General features: G+C 46.7%; 1 long non-coding RNA gene across 2 annotated transcripts; it reads left to right on the top strand.

The window, feature by feature from the left end:
• Positions 1-1,073: 1,073 nt before the first annotated feature.
• LOC120434283 lies at positions 1,074-14,628 on the top strand. Of its 2 annotated transcripts, XR_005609035.1 has the most exons (3): positions 1,074-1,152; positions 1,261-1,381; positions 14,433-14,628. It is a non-coding gene; the product is annotated as an uncharacterized LOC120434283 (long non-coding RNA). The 2 variants fall into 2 exon arrangements; XR_005609034.1 differs by lacking the exon at positions 14,433-14,628 and having other exon boundaries at positions 1,261-1,486.
• Positions 14,629-17,891: the final 3,263 nt, after the last annotated feature.

Below are 17,891 nucleotides of genomic sequence, written 5' to 3' on the forward strand. Positions count from 1 at the left end.
GAAGAGCCTGAGCTGATGGTGGAGAGACGAAGGTCTGGATGTCTTTGCAAACACAGCAGGGAATGGGCAGCTACATGTGGACATGTGCAGACAGGTACTTCCTCTAAAATGAGTTTAAACAATTACTTTTTAATCCATCCAGCTCTCATGACATCAGATGTCACTGAGGTAAAGAGGTCACTCCTGGGTCTCTTAGACTTATTTTCACCTTCTGAGCAGAGCCCAGATGTTGTCACTGACGTGAGGACAGAGGTAACAGAAGCAGGAGTCGTGCCAGTGGCTTCATGTCACTTTGCATCACGTCAGTGTCGAAGGGCTGCGCGATGAAGATGAGTCATGGAAGTGTGTGATTAAGGCTCAGACTCACCCTGATTAAATAAACATACAGGAAACAGTCACTCACCGGCGGACTGTCATCAGGCTGTCTGCTGGTGTATCTCGAGCACAGAGGCTGATGAGAATCTGTTCACTTTGATCTGCGTCAGGCTAAATGATATCGACAGCTGCTGCGTCAACGCTCATGAGGAGCTCAAGGACGTTGCCGTGTGACCGCCGGCCCCATGTTTGCAGACTCCTGCAGGAAAGCAGACGTCAGGTCAGAGCTCCGCCGCTGCTCCACAAATGTTCATCGAGTTCCTGCGATGAAAGAAACTCGTTCCATCAGTCCACCAACAGTTTGCTGAAAATCCGGGAATTAGACAGAGCAGTGTAACGTCTCTGGCATCAAACATGGAGTACAAACACGTTCTTACTGATACTTAAAGGGAACAAACTCTTCGGGGAACAACAAGGCGTCTCCATGGTAACCAAAGCAGATAAATCCTGAGTCGTGTTAAACAGTCAAAGACGGGAAACTTTGAGTTTGAGTTGCTGTTTTGATTTTTCCTGCATTTTATATAATTTGTGTCTCCTCGTGTCCGCCTGCCTATGACCTGAAAATCAGTCTCAGTACGTGTCAAGTCCTAAAATCCACGTGGAGGACAGCGGACTGAGGAGGCCCGCCACAGCAGCTGCACAGATGTGCTGTTTGCAGACGTGTTGGCACACCGCTGCGTGGACTCGTCCTGGGTATTCAGAAGTTATCTGAATAGTTTCTGCCCTTCACTGTTTGTTTGCTTAAAAGAAAAGAGGTTGCATCTTGTCACGCTCCAGGTTGTACATTTAATTGAGCTGTTATAAACACGTCCTAATCTCTGTGACATCTGAGATCATAAAAAGCAGCCATAACAAAACAGTTTGTTTCTCTCCTCGTGGAAACAGTGCTGGTGGAACAAAGCTGTGAAGGAGAGGATGCAAGGAAAGGAACTAAGGGTGGACAGACTGAAACATGACAAAGAGAAGATGGGGCCTGTCCTCATTCAGGCTGATGGAGACGTCTGCGGTGAGTCTGGTCTGCAGCAGTGCATCGTGTAGTCACACTTGCAGGAGCTGTGTGTGTTTACGACGTGCACATTTAACACAGAAGAATAAATCCCCGTTAGTTTCATCTGTGCCCGTCAGCTCTGTTTGCCCTCGTCCTCATGATGTCATCACGCTGCCTTTGCCTCGTTTTTGGTTTCCTGTTTTGTTCTCGCTCACTCTTCATCCGCCTCCGAGGATGTTTTTTCTCTGTGTCGACTGTTAACGACTTGTTTTGTTGTTTATAATCCCGACTCGCTGCCTTCTGTAGCGTCTCCGTCCGTATATTTAAACGCAGACGTTGCATTTTTGTCAGAACTTGTTTTTTACTTGTGTTGTTCATATTTTTTATGTTTTTAATCTCTTTTATTGCACAGTTATCTTCTTTAGGCCCACGTTGGTCAGCGCCTGCTGTTTGTAAGTAAGCGTATAAATAAGCTGACATGACTTAAACTAGTTGCTGTAAATGATCTGAGTTTATTATAAATACAGCTGCAGTGATGATAACAACATTGATAAACACTCGCTGTCTTGTTGTACAGCAGAAAACAAAAACATGACTGATGATAAAAAATGAGTGAAATGTGTTTTTGTGAGCTCTGAAATCAAAACCAGAGCATGAGGCCAGTTCTGAAAGGTCAAACGTCCCAAATTAAGTTCTTGCTGATGAATTTTACATCCTAGGATAGCAAACAAATTAAAAAGAAATGTTGGTTTAACAGTTTAATTTCATTGAATTAATATTTAACACAGATAATTACTGTGGTTACTTGTATTAATGCTGAGTTTCCTGTCAGTGATCAGCAGACTGTTGCACATCCTTCAGTGATTTTGTCTCTCAGATGTTTCTAACTTCTCCTCCTGTTTGTTAGTTTGTTGCCAGCTCACCCCGCTCGCCTCTCCTCAGTCTCTGAAACACAAAAGAAAATGTCTCATTCTTGCATTATTGGCAGCTTTGCTTCAAAACCTGCAATAAACCTCGTCCAGTGTTTGAGTTGGTATCTGTTCCAAGCTTGTCAAAATGTTATGAATATCATGTTTGAGTTTAACAGAGTTCCAGGTGAATGAAACGCTGGTGGAAATTCAGACTGCCATCCCCACATTTGCTGAGTCAGAGCAAATAAAACAAAGAGCACAAAGAAAAAAAATATTAAAAAGTAATAAAGTGGATGAAAGATTACGGTTGGTTTCTGGTTCCTTCTGACTCCTGATACCAACATCGTCCTGCTGCTGTCTAAATTTAACGAAAAAACAGAAATAAACTGCATTTGTCTTTTTTAAGCAATACATCTCTCTCTCTCTCTCTCTCTCTCTCTCTCTCTCTCTCTCTCTCTCTCTCTCTCTCACACACACACACACACACACACACACGCTAACAATTAAACTTTGCTGCTTCTTTCATGGTTTAAAGGGATTTTAAACAACGTGAATGAAAAATAATATTATGAAACTGAACAGACAGTTTGTGGGGTTCAGTTTCATCTCTGGTCAACACTGTGGAAATGGAATGTACCACTGTGAGAGTGATGGGGGGCAATAATCTGATCTCCTGATAAAGTTTCAACAACATGAATGTCAACATCAAATATACGATCAACCAGTTATAACCAGGACATCAGCGATGAGAGCGTGCTGTCACCACAGTGTTTGTTTTCATCAGTATTTTATCATCAAGGCAACATTTATTTAGCCTTTAATCCCTTTGTAGTAACACATTTCTGCCTTGGCTGCCTCCTTCCTGCTGCTCTAAACACACAAGGATGTTTTTAAGGAACATTTGCAGCTTGTGGTGTGAAACATCAAAGCTGAAACAAGCCTTAACTGCTGTGGACTTCCACCTGCTGATGGAGGCTCCAGAACGCTTCAGTTCCTCTAAAATCTGAATCTCTCAGCTAAAAACAAACAAAAACATCAGAAATGTGTGTAACAGCTTATATTTGTCCATCTCTCAGTGCTCGACTAAAGCAGCATCTCTGCAGTAACAACCAGTGTGATGTGATTCCCGTGCTGATGGATTTCATGGTGTCTGTAGAAAAGCCTGTGTTAGGGTGAACTACATTACCCAGCAGCCTCTGGGCAGTGACGGGATTCATGGGATTTCGGAGCTGGATGGTGTTCGTTCGTTCCTGGGCTGGCGATTGAGGAGAGAGCTGCTGGGAAGGGAAGCAAATAGCCCATCCTGTATTTGTTGGGGATGGTGTGCGTCAATTAAAAGTGAGTTAATGTTCCATGCTCAAGAAGTTTACCCTGCTACTTGTGTGTATTGGGTTTAGTGGCCGTTAGCATATGTGCTAGTTAGCGATAGCTATGACAGCCCAGTTATTTGATTGTTTTGGCTTGTTCTTGCTCTGTTTGGTCCACCTGCCAATTGATGTGAATTTGTACACTGTAACAGCGCTGCATTACGTAGTGGTTAAGTAGGGGGCTGACTGTTTACTAGGTGCATCATCATAAGTGGGTCATCTCTTGTGTTGGAGTGCCCTCTTGTGGCGCCTTTTGGGTAGTGCCTCAGTAAATGTGAAACCGTAAGTGATATCAAACTGATTTGTGGTGGAGGATTTGTTACCAGTTTCTTAATCTTTGATCCGTACTCATGCCTGTTCTATTATTGTTCTGTTTCCTATGCCCTGTTCTTAATCATAGAAACCACACCATATCACCCTCCACATCCTCCTACTGTATGCCATACCTTCCTGTACCATCCATCTGACCGCCAATAAACTCCACCTGTGGTAATCTAATCCCTGGATGTCAGCCTCTCCTTCTGACCGAGGATAGTTACTATTGCAGCACACCCCAGCATTAAACTGACGTACACCATTCTGTACAAAGTGGTCCTTCGAGCCGGATCTGCTGCACCTGCATGACATGGCTGCTTCCAGAGATCAGGATGATGCACAAAGTCCCCGCCCTAGCAGGAGCCATCGAATCCCTGGACATCTGGAGGACTATGAGTTGTCCTACCGCACCGTGGGCCAAGGCTGTCACCCAATCTAACAGAGGAGGTTATGATGGCACCGTCAAACTCCCACTACACAAGGAGGCCGGATGTGGAGGAGATAAGATGGCGAAGAATGGAGGATTGTCTGATTAATATCCAGCATCAGATGCGATCTCTGCAAGTGACTGTAGCAGAGTCCCGTGACCTTAACAAACGGGTGCAGCGACTAGAGCAGCTCACCCCTCCAGTGCCAAAGGGGCCATTAATGGAGGTGGAACCAATGGCTTCAGCTGTCTCTACACCAAATCCTACGGAGAGGGAGCCCAAATCGATTCAGGAGGGGAGAGAATTACAGAGCCCGTCCTTGTGATGTCAGCTCCTTTAGCCCTACTCCCTGGCACTTCCACTGCACCCGTTGGGCCACCCACAGAGCTCTCTATGGATAGATCAGCGTCTGCTCCGAGATTCACTTCACCATGTCCTGACTATCTTCTCACACCAGTGCATCCAGCAACTCCTGCTCCACCTGCTGTAGCCAGCACTGCAGCTCCACCAGCAATACAGATGTCTGGGCCTCCTGTGCCATCGCAGACACCTCAACCAGACCCTCCCTTAGTGGCCCAGCCGGCCACTATGCAACCTTCTACTGCAAAGGAGGGCGTCACTCGGGGTTTCCAGCCATGGATCCCCCACTTCGCCCTCTGCCTCAACAGCCTCGATATGCTTCATTCCAACCTGTGCTAGCTGCACAGGGACTTGAGACCTCCGCCAGGTATGCCCCAGCAGTAAACCACACGAGTTCAGAACCCAGTATGTTGGAAATGGTGATTGCATCCTCCTATGGCCTCCCTAAACCTAAGCTCACTGTTTTCAGTTCTGGGAAGGAGAGTGACTTTGCCTTACTGAAGAAAGGACTGGATAGTGTTCTTGGGCCTCACAAGCACTTGTCCGAGGATTACAAGTATCAGATCTTGCTAGATCACTTGAAGTTCCCGAGTGCATTCCAAGTGGCTAAACGCTACATCCATGACCCAACTCCATATACTAGTGCAATGAGGGCTCTTGAGCAGAAGTACGGCCAGCCAAGACAACTGGTACAGAGTGAACTCAGCGCCATCCTGTGCACACCACACATAAAACCAGGTGACTCACAAGCCTTTGAAGCTTTCTCCCTGTCAGTTGCCAGTCTAGTGGGGATGCTTACCACGATGGACGGGTGGCAGAGAGTGAACTCCACTGTGGATCCCACGTGAGACCGATTACTCACCAAACTCCCTCTGAGTTATCGGGATAACTTTGCAGAGTACTGCCTTAACCGAGGGATCCTGCGGCCTGGATCAAATCGCACTTATACCCTCTACGATCTAGCCGAGTGGTTGGAGCGCAAGACCCAAGCAATGCAGGTCTCCCGACGGGCCACGGAGCTGTATGCCTCAGAGAAGCCCTGGTTGGAGGGGAAAGTCAGTAGGCACTTGGAAACAAAACCCAAACCCAAGTTGGCCTCTGTGTATTATGGACCTGAAACCACGGCCACCAAACCACCTGCTGTGGCCCATCCAGGTCCAAAGAATGTTGCAATGCAGAAGAAAAGAGAACGTTTCAAGCCTTACTGCCCTTTCTGTGAAGGGACAGAGCATTACTTGAGTGGATGTAATGAGTTCTCCCGGCTGGATGTGGCTGCGGTTGTGGACTGGATCAGAGACAAGAATAAATGTTGGAGGTGTGGCAGGAACCATTCTGCTGACAACTGCACGCTCAAAAACCCTGCAGCACCTGTGGTGAGCAACACCTCCTTGTATTACATGGCCTTGCCAAGGCTAAAGAGCAGAACCCCAGTATCCTGACCATGTGCACAGCATCCAGTGTCATCTATGTTGACCATTCCAGTCACTCTGGGAGAGTGATGTTGAAGGTGGTAAGAGTTCAACTCCACAATGGGAAAAAAACCATGGACACCTATGCTGTGCTGGATGATGGTTCAGAGAGAACCATAATATTGCCTGCTGCTGTGAAGTTCCTCGGCCTCGCCCCAACAGACGAGGCTCTGGCCCTCCGAACCATCAGGCAGGATGTCCTGCAGCTGCATGGGGAAGCCTATCATTGGAGGTGTCCACTAAAGCTAAGCGAAGGTGAGGCATCAAATACTAAATGCATTCACAGCAGAACAACTGGCTCTGGCAGAGCAATCTTGCCCGGTGGAAACACTCAAAAGGAAGTACAGTCACCTGCAACGACTTCCCCTCACAGGTTTCAGCAAGGTGAAACCTATGATCCTGATTGGATCAGATCACCCGCACCTTATCACTCCGGTATGCCCAGTGATTCGTGGACCACCTGGAGGGCCAGTAGCAGTCTGCACGGAGCTGGGGTGGGCGCTGCAGGGACCTGCCAAGAGTCTTCCACATCCAGCGGCTGGACAGGCATGCTTGCACTCATCATTCATCCCACAGACATCAGAGCTCTCCAAGGATGTTGAGAGGCTATGGCAGCTTGACGTCCTCCCTTTTAGGAATGAAAAGGAGGTTACCAGGTCCAAGGAGGACCAGCAGGCAATCGACATTCTTGAATCCAGGACAGTCCGAGTACAGGTAGAGGGAGTCCACCGATATGCTACTCCCTTGCTGCGCCGCGCAGGGTTTCCTCAGGTGAAGGCACCTGAAGGGGCTGTCATGGCTCTTCTGAGAGCCAATGAGCGTCGGCTACGCAAGGACCCCAGCAGAGCACAGACATACAACGAAGAGATCAAAAAGCTGGAGAAGGCAGGCTATGTGGTAAAGCTGACTCGGAGGAGGTGCATGGTTCAACTGAATCCTGGTACATTCCACACCATCTTGTGCATCACAACAACAAAGCCCGCCTAGTCTTCAACTGCTCCTTCCTGTACCAGCAAACTGCCCTTAATGACCTCCTGCTGCCAGGGCCCACGCTTAGCCCCTCACTCCTTGGTGTGTTAATCCGATTCCGCCAGCATGCTGTGGCCATAAGCGGTGACATAAAGGCCATGTTTCATCAGGTGCGCCTGCTTCCCGAAGATCAGCCTCTGCTTCGCTTTCTGTGGAGGGATGGACAGCAGGAGCGCCCACCTGATGTGTATGAATGGCGAGTGTTACCATTTGGTACAACCTGCAGCCCCTGCTGTGCCACTTACGCTTTACAGCGGCATATGCGAGACCACCGTGAGGGGAATGAGGAGGTGTATGAGTCCGTCCATACAGCTTTTTATGTCGACAATTGTCTGCAGTCTCTTCCGACTCCCTGCCAGGCTAAACAGCTACTGGACCAAATGAGACAGCTACTGGCCAGGGGAGGATTTGAGATACGGCAGTGGGCTAGTAATGTGCCAGAGGTGGTGTCCCACCTGCCTACTATGCCCGTTCTGACAGCTGTGAGCTCTGGCTGACCTTTAACCAAGCTGATCCACAAGAGTCGATGCTTGGGTTACGTTGGCATTGCCCCACCGATACCTTGGGGTACAAGCATCGCCCAGTCTCCCACGCAACACCAACTCTTCGCAATGTGTACAAGGTGCTTGCCAGCCAGTATGACCCTCTAGGGTTTATCATTCCCTATACCACTAGAGGGAAGATTCTTGTACAATCGATGTGGCAGAAGGAGATGGGCTGGGATGAACCTATCACTGGCGTCCTTCGTGCCACCTGGGCAGAATGGGAAAAGGAGCTGCCGTACCTGCAGAACATTACCTTACCGAGGTGTTATGTGCCACCTGCTACAGACTCTCCGAGTTGCACGTTTGAGCTGCACGTGTTCTGTGATGCCTCCGAGAAAGCGTATGGATCTGTAGCTTATCTGAGGACCACAGATTGCCACGGACATGCCAGCACTTCATTCCTGTTGGCCAGATCCCGAGTCGCTCCTCGGAAGAGATTGTCCATGCCTCGGCTCGAGCTCAGCGCTGCTCTCACTGGAGCGCAGCTGGCCAAGACTCTCCAAACTGAACTTACCATACCCCTGCAGAATACCATCTTGTGGACTGACTCTACTACCGTGCTGAGTTGGTTGCAGTCAGATTCCTGCCGGTACAAGGTCTTTGTCGGGACTCGAATTGCTGAAATCCAGGAGCTCACCAGTTCTCATCAGTGGAGGTATGTCACGTCAGCAGAAAACCCGGCTGATGACATCACCAGGGGAAGGAACTCTGTAGTCTTTCGGCAGACAGCCGTTGGGCTCAGGGCCCTGAGTTCTTGCAACAAAGTTCGGCACACTGGCCCTCCCAACCTACTGGTAGGGCTGAGACTACAGATGAGCTGCGCAAGGGGATGTTATGTGGGCTGGTCACAGTGGCCCAGACTCCTACTCCAGACCCTGGAAACTTCACATCTTGGGAGGAGCTTGTGGAAGCTACTTACTATATGCGCCACGGGCGGCTTCTCCTCCAATGACCGCCACTGATCGTGTGGAGGCCGAGATAGCCATTTTGAAGTCAGCTCAGTATGACAGTTTTCCGGAGGAGGTGGTAGCTCTGATGAAGGGACGGACTCTGGCCCTGAATAGTAGTCGACTTTGTTCGCTCTGCCCTGAGTATGATCAGGTTACTGGCCTGATAAGGGTTGGAGGACGCCTGAGACGTGCCAAGGTCTGGACTCAGACACCATACACCCTATTGTGCTACCTCCCGAACACCCGGTAACTAAGCTCCTCGTCCAACACTTTGACACTATTCTGTTGCACCCTGGTCCAGAGCGCGTCTTTGCAGAGATACGGCGCGCTTATTGGATCATTAGAGGGCGACAAGTAATCCGGAGACATCAAAGACAATGTGCAGAGTGCCAGAAATGGCGGGGGAGGCCTGCTTCCACCAAAATGGCTGATTTGCCGGCAGCGAGACCGGATCCACAAACCTGCTTTCTGGTCAACGGAGTTGATTGCTTGGTCCCTACACCATCAAGATAGGCCGGAGGCATGAGAAGCGCTGGGGCATAGTCTTTAAGTGCCTAACCACCCGATGTGTACACCTGGATTTGCTGCCAAGCCTGGACTCAGACGCTTTCCTCATGGCTGTGCGAAGATTCGCCTCTCGACGGGTACCCCATTCGAGATATGGTCAGATCAGGGCACTAATTTCCGAGGGGTGCTCGAGAGTTACAGGAAGCTTTCTCTATGATGACGCCCATTCTTCAGGCACAGCTAGCAAAGCAGAGGATAACCTTTCATTGTAATCCACCGCATGCCCCCATTTTGGGGAGCATGGGAACGGGAGATAAGGTCGGTTAAGGGGCACTCCAGGTCATCCTGAAGAATCAGATTGTGACGGAAGAAGTCCTCTGCACGGCTCTCCTTGAAGTAGAAGGATCCTTAATGCGAAACCTCTCGGTTACGCATCCTCGGATATTGCTGATCCTGACCCCATTACACCAAATCTCCTGCTTATGGGGCGGCGGGACGCTTCACTGCCGCAGGTGATTTACGGACCAGGGCATTTTATCACCAGTCGAAGATGGAAACAAAGCCAGGTAATTGCTGACCACTTCTGGAGCCAGTTCATTCGGAGGTACCTCCCAGGTCTTCAGCTCAGACAGAAATGGCGTGATCTGACACCCGACCCGCTGTAGGTCAGGTTGTCATGATCGTGGACTCAAGAACTGCCCCGGGCCATGTGGCCAGTTGGGAAGATTTCAAAGGTGTTTCCCGGAGCAGATGGTGTAGTGCGTTCGGCGGAGGTGCAAGTAAAGGATCATACTTACATACGACCAGTTGTTAAGTTGGTTACCCTGCCTCAGATGCCAGAGGAAGAGACCTCCGCATAGTACAACACAGACTTTTGTAATGATGTGTATTTGTTGCACAAATACAGGGGCGGCTGTAGAAAAGCCTGTGTTAGGGTGAACTACATTACCCAGCAGCCTCTGGGCAGTGACGGGATTCATGGGATTTCGGAGCTGGATGGTGTTCGTTCGTTCCTGGGCTGGCGATTGAGGAGAGAGCTGCTGGGAAGGGAAGCAAATAGCCCATCCTGTATTTGTTGGGGATGGTGTGCGTCAATTAAAAGTGAGTTAATGTTCCATGCTCAAGAAGTTTACCCTGCTACTTGTGTGTATTGGGTTTAGTGGTCGTTAGCATATGTGCTAGTTAGCGATAGCTATGACAGCCCAGTTATTTGATTGTTTTGGCTTGTTCTTGCTCTGTTTGGTCCACCTGCCAATTGATGTGAATTTGTACACTGTAACAGCGCTGCATTACGTAGTGGTTAAGTAGGGGGCTGACTGTTTACTAGGTGCATCATCATAAGTGGGTCATCTCTTGTGTTGGAGTGCCCTCTTGTGGCGCCTTTTGGGTAGTGCCTCAGTAAATGTGAAACCGTAAGTGATATCAAACTGATTTGTGGTGGAGGGATTTGTTACCAGTTTCTTAATCTTTGATCCGTACTCATGCCTGTTCTATTATTGTTCTGTTTCCTATGCCCTGTTCTTAATCATAGAAACCACACCATATCACCCCTCCACATCCTCCTACTGTATGCCATACCTTCCTGTACCATCCATCTGACCGCCAATAAACTCCACCTGTGGTAATCTAATCCCTGGATGTCAGCCTCTCCTTCTGACCGAGGATAGTTACTATTGCAGCACACCCCAGCATTAAACTGACGTACACCATTCTGTACAGTGTCACTGTGGGAAGTTCCACCAGGATAAGACAGAAAACATTAAATATATCCATCAATCAGGAAAACAAACATTTCTGGTGTTTGTAAATGACTGTAAAGCATTAAAAATGAGAGAAACTGAAACGTGTGTGACTGATTGTTACTGTGCTTGCAGAATAACAGCAAACCTATCACATCCATGAAGGTTTCCTAATTAGCTGCCCTCACTAAACAATTAAAATCAGCAGCAGTTTTAACACTTTGAAATAAAACCTCCTCAAACCACTAAAAAAAGCTCGGAGGCAGCACACGGGCCTGAATCTGGCACTTAATGGCACGACATTTCACCGCACACGTCTGAATCACCGAGTCGAATAATTGTTTGAGTGTCACACTCTTTTACATATTGAGTGCATTTCCCGGGAACATGCCAGGAAAAAATATCAAAAACAACACGCGTGGGCGGACAATTTCAGCTAAAAGCCATTGTGCTGTCTCTCACACGAATAATAAGTGCCGCTCCTTTTAAAGCCTGAACAAATACCGGCGGTGTAAGCTCACGCAGCTGGCACAGGAAGCTGAATATGTGAATAATAATGAGTGAGCGACGCTGCGGCAGCTCTGAAGAGGAGCTCACCTGAACATCAGTGCAGTCTGTGGAATAAATAAGAGCCGAGGCCGGGTGAAACCGAAACAGCAGCGCCTTCAAATTAACTGTTTTCTGAGCTGATTTTGGTCAGTACTGCTCAGCCAGTCGTGAAAACATCTTATTGAACACACGCCGTTTCTGCCAGTGTGTGTCGGTTTGTTTGTTGAGGAGTGCAGGGAGCTGACAAGAGGCTCGTGTTCACTTAAGTCTGTTCCACTGAACAACTGAGCACCTTTTCACTCTAATGTAAAGTATTAGTATTAGAGAGAAAAGCCCAACAATCAGACAATCCTATGAGCAGCACTCGGTGACAGCAGGGAGAAAGAACTCCATTTTAACAGGAAGAGACCTCCAACAGAGCGAGGCTCAGGGAGGGGCGGGGCCATCTGCAAGCATGTGGGGGAGTGAGGGGAAGAGAAAGGGAAAAAAGAGAGCATAGAGATGAGGACTAACACAAACTGTGGGACAGAAAACACCAAATTTATTGACTCCGTGCATCATGGGAAATCCTCCAGCAGTCTGATCCTATAGCAGGACAGCTAAGGGAGGGTTCAGGGTCACCTGATCCAGCACTAGTTTGAACCCTAATCTTAAAAGTAGAGAGGGTGTTTTTGTCTCCTGAACCCAAACTGGGAGCTGGTTCCACAGCAGAGGGCTGAAGGCTCTGCCTCCCACTCTACCTCCAGAACCACAAGAGTTCTGCAGAGAGCCTTTGTAGAGCCTACGATGTAACTTACATAAGTGACCACTGTTGTTGCCCACATTTATGCGTGGGTGGTGCATTATGTTTTAATTACGGTGTGGTTGTGTCCTGACGTCTCACACGCAGTGACAGCCTTTTTTTCTCGTTCTATTTCCTCATGTCCATTCTGATAGTTTCAGCAATCTGCGTCATGATTATTTATGCTTTATACTCAGGCAATGATTGTTATTCTCTTACTAAATTCAAAAAAATGTGTCAAAAAAGTTGCCGAAATGCAGATGAAGAATCGATGATGCTAAACAGGCCACAGGTTACATTTCTCTGCACGTCAGGTTATGATGTACATTTCCCAATGAGGCATAAAGTGAAGTGCTACACTGGGATAATACGCTGCGTATGCTATCCCAAAGCCCAGACTCCAAACTGTATTCTGCTGTTGGAATAAAAAATGATTTCAAATGTGAGTCAGTGTGAAAGTGGACATTAGAGGAACTACCACAGTGTTTGCTGCTCGCTGGGAGTCCACACATCAGAGGGTCGGATCCAGTTACCCACAACCGCCACACGGCTTCATCCGTGTTGGCTAGCTCGCCCTCATCGATCGGCTAAACCCCAAATATTCCCAAAAAGTTTATTAGTTACACTTTGTTTTCTACTCAAAGTCTCTGTCACGCTCTCAGAGATCAGTTGACAGCAGGATCATAGACTACGTTCTGGAGGTGTTTTTATACAAGGCACTCAAACACGTGACCTAAATGTAGCATCTGTATGGTTTTAATAGAAAGGAAAAAGTGGCCATTTTTTCTATCAACCGTGCTGAAAAATCTCTATACTTTCATAACACCCTGTAGCCATACAGCTTCTTGCTGTGAAACTGTCACTACAGACAGAATGTGGACAAATCACCAAAAGCTGCAAATGGAGTGGAGCTTTCGAACAAAACTAATTCCCAGGATGTAAAAAACAGCCGAAGGCATCGTGAAGGAGGGCGGTGCAGAAACACAGGAACTAAGATGTGCTACTTATGTTAAGAGCTGAGCCCCACTGAGAGGAGATAGCTGAAATAAATAACAGAAGGTGGATTTCTTCTGAGTCTACTTAAGGAAATCTCCGTCGTGTAAGCCATTTATTTTCACTGCACCCCAGCAAAGAGTACACTCCAATCAGACAAAGGAAATGTCCCGCAGAACCATTTCTTCTTCTGTTGTCAGAATTGAAACTGTTGCATTGTTTCTCTCTGAAACTCAAGTATAACTGCTGCCTTACAATCATTACGCATCAATGATGTTGTCAGAACAAAAATGAAGAAATACTTCAGGCTATGCGTTGTTTTTGGACTTAAGCAATCAACCTGAAGCATATAAGGTGCATTAGCATAATTATATCCATGTGACCTTTAACCAGCAGGGTCTCGGTGTCACTCGGGTGAATTTGGTGGACTCAAAGGAGCTTGTTAAACTAACTCAGCCTGTTAGAAATGCAACCGTGCTTCCAGTTTCCAGCAGAAAATTACTTACTAAGTATGCAGGACACACAAGAGGCAGACAGAATAAAATCTGAATCCTTTATCCAGTCAGAGGTCACGTGCAGGTAATCAGGCGGCGTGGCAAACAGGCAGGTGGAGAGCACGCAAAAGAGCAGGAATATGAAACAACTCAAAGGTCGAAGAGAGGACGGCCGAGCAAAAGACCAGTACAGTCTGAGGCACGTGAACAACAGGCGTGTGAATGTACTGAGGTGGCACAGGTGATACTAATGAAGGCAGGTCAGACCATCCCGACTGCACACCTGAGACTCCTCGAGTCTTCACCCGAGGAGGCAACACATCTTCAACTTAATGACGCATCTTCGCTTTAAAAACAGCCTCGTTTAGAAAGTGATGCCAATTAAATTTAAAGTTTAACCAAGTGCATCATAAATTCTTCTGTTCATGACATGTTTTATATTTAAAGCCACTTTTGATCAAAATCACATGGACCAGTGTGATAGGATATTATCCATTTTTAATCATATGCACCAAAAGAACTTGTTTGTATATTCCAGCTGTGCACCACGCTGTCAGATGCAAAGCATACACCTGTGCATCCTCGATTATAGCACCTCCCACAGCCTCCTCTCTCCTCACGATGTATTTCAGGAACTGAGATGCACTCGAGAGCATGTACTGAGAACACCGGCAGGAGGACGGAGCATGGAAGAGACGAGGAAGCACAAAAAAGATGAAAACACCCCTGAACAAAGACGGGAAGTAAAACCCACAACAGAGTGAAAGCACAGAGGATCACAGAAAACAAACAAACAAGAAATGAGCTAAAAAATAAATGAAAATCACAAAATATGGCAGACGTGATCAGTTTAGACCTCTTAACCTGATTGTAATTTAAAATATTACACAACAAATAAATTTTTTAGTGTTAGAAAATCTGTTGTGGCCTGGGTTGCCTCCTGCAGTGGTGTACTGTAAAAACAAGCTCAGGCAGGATTGTTCAAGTTTGTGTTTCAGGCTGTGAAACGTTGGTCTGTATTCCAGAAAGTCAGCGAGCGATGCGAGGCAAAGGCTCCATATCCTGAAGTGTTTGTGTTTAACATCAATAAACGGATCCTTGTCCCCAGACAGTACAACCAATCATCAATGACTGTTAAAAATAAATCAGCTTCAAAGGATGCGTCCTGATATTTTTGTTTGTTGGAAGACAAAATCATTGGTGAAACTGGCTCTGCTGACAGACGGTCCAAGAGCTCAGTGCTCCAGGTCTGGTGATCATCCAAATCTGATCACTTCTAGATACAAATTAACAAAAACCTGAGGCTTCAATATGACAAAACAAAGCAAAGAACAAAACAGGGGGTGATGTCACGTGGCTGTGTCCATCTTTTATGTACAGTCTGTGGTTTAAACCCAGCTCAAAGCTTTGTGCAGGCTTCCTGCACAGTCACGACCTCAAAATGAATCTGATGTGCTTGCACGTATTAATGTTCCTTTGTCCAAAGTCTGTTTCACCCCCTGTGGTCTGTTCCTGTGCACTCTAACTCTTGCTGAGCGACTCTTTCTAAAGTTGTGTGGGCGAGCTGTTCAGAGCGTCCCCTCGGGCAAAGACTGAATTTGCATTTCTGGCATGAGAACCGGTGTTTTTGGCTTTTAGAGCTGAGTTAGAGATTGAATTTGAGAAACAGAACTCGAAGCAGATGAATAAGAAACCACCGAGTCAATGGCTTCGATTGAAGCGGGCATTGTCCATAAATATATTATGGTCATCGGATCTGCTGAGGGTCATAAAAATCCCGTTTCTCCTGTCTTTGATCAGCCCAGAAGTAATGAGGGCGATCGTTTGATGTCCTGCGAGGGTGTAAATTATTCACATGAGGCGGTGATGAGTCTAACGAGACCTGTGAAACACAAAGGAGCGTACAGTGCGCTCAGCTCTCACATTAAACTCCCAAACAGAGGCGAGCTTTTCCTGCACACACGAAAACGGTGAAAAAGACGCGTGGAGCGTAACATGGTTTCATCACATCCTGTCATACAAATTTCATCACATCCATCATATTAAAGGAAGCCTTAAAAGAAAGTTGATGAAACTCTCCGACACACTGTAAAAGCTTCCCCTGCGAGAGCACGCTGTCAGTGCAATCGGCTGGATTTGAACCGTAACTGGGTCATTCTGCCTCAAAAATGAAATAACTTCAAGTCTGTGGTAGAAATTTAAAGTTAATAACTTGCAAAGTTTTTGTCTTACTCCATTAAAATTCCCTCTTTCTGATGCCGTCCCTCTGCAGACTGTCAGGGAACAGAAGAAAGAAATTAATTACACACTGAGAGCGTGTCAGATTTTTGATTGAAGACTTTAAAAACTGCCGACAGCTTTAAATTTAAATCATTATGGTTTATTTTCGATGACTGCATCTCCCATTAACGCGCTCTTACACCTCTCCGTGCAGCGGCAGTGAAACGGTCTCTGGGTGTCACCTGGTCCTAATTGCTGATTGTCTGCGCCTCACAAGGTGTTCGCGCGCTCTCCTGGCTATCATCATTACCTAAGACTGTTTATTCATTTAAAAATAAAAACATGTCTCAGTCTTCATTTTATGTTGAGCTCAGTCCTGACTGTAGTGGCTCTGTGGGTCAGGTCATTTTTTCCACTCCCCCATCTTTGATTTCCCCCCACACCTGCCACCCATCCATCCACGGTTATGCTGTTCTGGGTTGAGGGACCAGCATCAGAGCTCAGATTCCCAGACCTCCCTCTCCACAGCCGTCCCCTCCAACATCCAGTGTGATAAAACAAACCCAGCAGTCAAGGAGTCCCGCCCTGGAGCCCGGCCTGGGGGAGAGGCTCACTGGGCACTGGCCGAGCCATCACTTTAAATTCTCACGTTCACCTACAACAGTTTTACTCTTTTATGTTTTATTGTTTGTAATTACTGGCGAGGGACGACAGGTGAAAAATAGCCAAATGACCAACAGGTGGCACATTTACAGTAAGGCTCATTAATCTGCATTGTTAAAAGAAAGGGGCACACAGGCCTTCTCAGTGACTCTGCACATGGCTCTTTCACTTTGATAAAATCACTTTAAGAAATCATGCTAATAATGTTAAAAATCATCTACATGATGTGCCAGGTGGTCTGGATTAAAATAAGGCGGTAAATACATTTTCCATGACTAAATTCTCAATTAAACTTCTTTTAATCACAGTATTGTGTTTGTTTGTGTGGTTTGAATATGTACACTCAACAGTACTGGCCTTACTGATTACTAACGGCATGAAATCGTTTTTATTTTAAAGGTTATGGCAAAACAATATTGTGCATATATGTGAAAACACGCTGGTGTTTATGTTTCCCTCAGATCACTGGGGGATAATATGAGGATAGAGCTTTAATTCAAGGATGGTGGTGAAAACAGATCATTAAACATCCGGTCCTGAGATTAATGAAGTTTAAGACAAAATTTAAAAAGTGTTTAGTGAAATGAATGAAATGCAGAGGACAGAGCACGTTTGTGTCGTTCACTGAGGTGGTTTTCTTGTAGGAGGTCGCCCCCTGGTGGAAGTTTACTTCACTGTGCAGTATGAGTCTGTTCAGAAGCTGGCTGCCCGAGGAGGTTTATTACAGCTCACTCCCATCATTAAAAACAAATATTGTACTTGTTGACTGTGAGCTAATGAGCCAAAAAAGACAGAAAAGTAACAGATTTGTGTTTATAACTTTCTAATCTCAGCCAACGCTCGAAGCACACTAAGCTACAACTATTAACTACAAATTCATACAGCGCTTTATTCTTTACACGTGAAACACTTTATCTTCTTCATCCTCAGCCAGTTAACCTTACACACATGTCTTTGAGAGAGGAAGCCTGAGTTCCTGGAATCACCACCTGCACTCACTGAGAGACTCGAACTAAGAGCCTTCTTCCTGTGAGGCGATAGTGCTAACCGCTGCACAACCACACCACCTAAATGCAGCTGTGGGAGTAGAGAGGAGGGATGAAATGAACCCTGTCATAAATACAAACACAGGGATGGGTGATGATTGGCTAATAATGAGACTAAAAGCAGCCTTCAGGTGCTTTTACACCCTCTGAACTGATGCGGCC

Source organism: Oreochromis aureus, linkage group 18 (assembly GCF_013358895.1).
Source record: "Oreochromis aureus strain Israel breed Guangdong linkage group 18, ZZ_aureus, whole genome shotgun sequence".
NCBI lineage: Eukaryota > Metazoa > Chordata > Actinopteri > Cichliformes > Cichlidae > Oreochromis > Oreochromis aureus.